Raw genomic sequence first — 1,363 nt, forward strand, 5'->3', positions numbered from 1 at the left:
CTTCCTCGCCCCCGCCCGGCGCCCCGCCCCCGCCTCGCGTCACTTCCGGGAGGCGGCGAGGAAGCGGAGTTGAGGAGAAGGAAGAGGGCGGGTGCGGCCCGCTGCGAGGTTGTGCGCGTGGCCAGCTCCTGTGTGCAAGGGGTCTGCGCGGGTTCCGCAGGGGTGTGCGCGGGGTGCACGTGTGCGCCTGGGGTCCGTACGCAGGCATGGGGTTCGCACGCGTGCAAGGCATCTGTAGGCGTGCGTGAGATCCGTACGCGGCCGTGGGATCCCGACGTGTGCCCGAGATCAGTACTGTCACCTGGGAACCGCACGGGTGCGCAGATTCTGTCCGCGTGCCTGGAGTCTGTGTGTGACCAGGATCCCTATGTCTGCATGGGATCCCCACGTGTGCCCGGGATTGACCCGTGTGCCCGGGATCCGCACGTGCACGGGTTCCATCCGTGTGCCCGGGATCCGCATGGCAGGCTCCCCCGTCTGCCACCTGCAGGAGCCGCTCCGGCTGCTGGCTGTGGTCAGCGACACCCCGGTGCCGCCTGCGCCCATGTGCAGGTTCCGGGGCTCGGTGCGCTGGCCAGATGCAGCACAACCCAAGGACCCCATCTTTGTCCTCCCGTCCTCTTCTCCAAGCCTCCCTCCTCCCAGCTGAGGGGGAAGCCCTAATACGCTCTTCAGGCATGCTCTATCCTGCCGCCTGGCTGGAGGGTGCAGGCGGCTCTGGTGAGGAAGTCACTAAATGAAAGTCAAACGTGTCTGTTTTTGCAGGGGTCTCACTGGAAAGCTGCCCGGGACTTAAGTGTGAGCGCGTGACACCTGTGCAAGAGTGAGTCCCCAGGAAGCCATAGAGAAAAAAACCCAAAGGCAATGCCACATTTCTAAAAGAGGTGGCAAAAGTTACCGCCCCCCCGACCAAAACAAAAGGTGAGAATTGCAGAAGCAGCAAGGCAGAGCGAGCTGGAGAGCCTGAGAGATGCCTTGAAGAAGAAGGGTCGTGTGCTGATGGAGATGCCCCAGGACCTGATTTGCTGGGGTATCAACGAGCCCAAATTCTGGACGGAGTGGTACATGGTCCTGACGGAGCAGCAGGTGAGAGACCTCATCTCAGTGCTGGAGGAAGCCAAGTTCCTGGAGGATCCTTCCAGTAAGGAGCTTTATGTGTGGGTTTATCTAGAATCTGAAGACGAAACTATTTATTTGTGCCCACGATTCTGGGAGGCTCCAAGTCACCTCGAGAAAGATTCCCAGCCAGGGACTTCAATCCACGAGGCCTCTCACTTCCTGGGCACGTGTGACATCACCTACAAGCCAGTCAGCTTCTATGTTGCCTGCAGGGGCGTGATGGTGAAAAACAATGCAAGAAACC

Source organism: Crocodylus porosus, unplaced genomic scaffold, assembly GCF_001723895.1.
Source record: "Crocodylus porosus isolate Cpor-Errol unplaced genomic scaffold, CroPor_comp1, whole genome shotgun sequence".
In the NCBI taxonomy this organism is placed as follows: Eukaryota; Metazoa; Chordata; order Crocodylia; family Crocodylidae; genus Crocodylus; species Crocodylus porosus.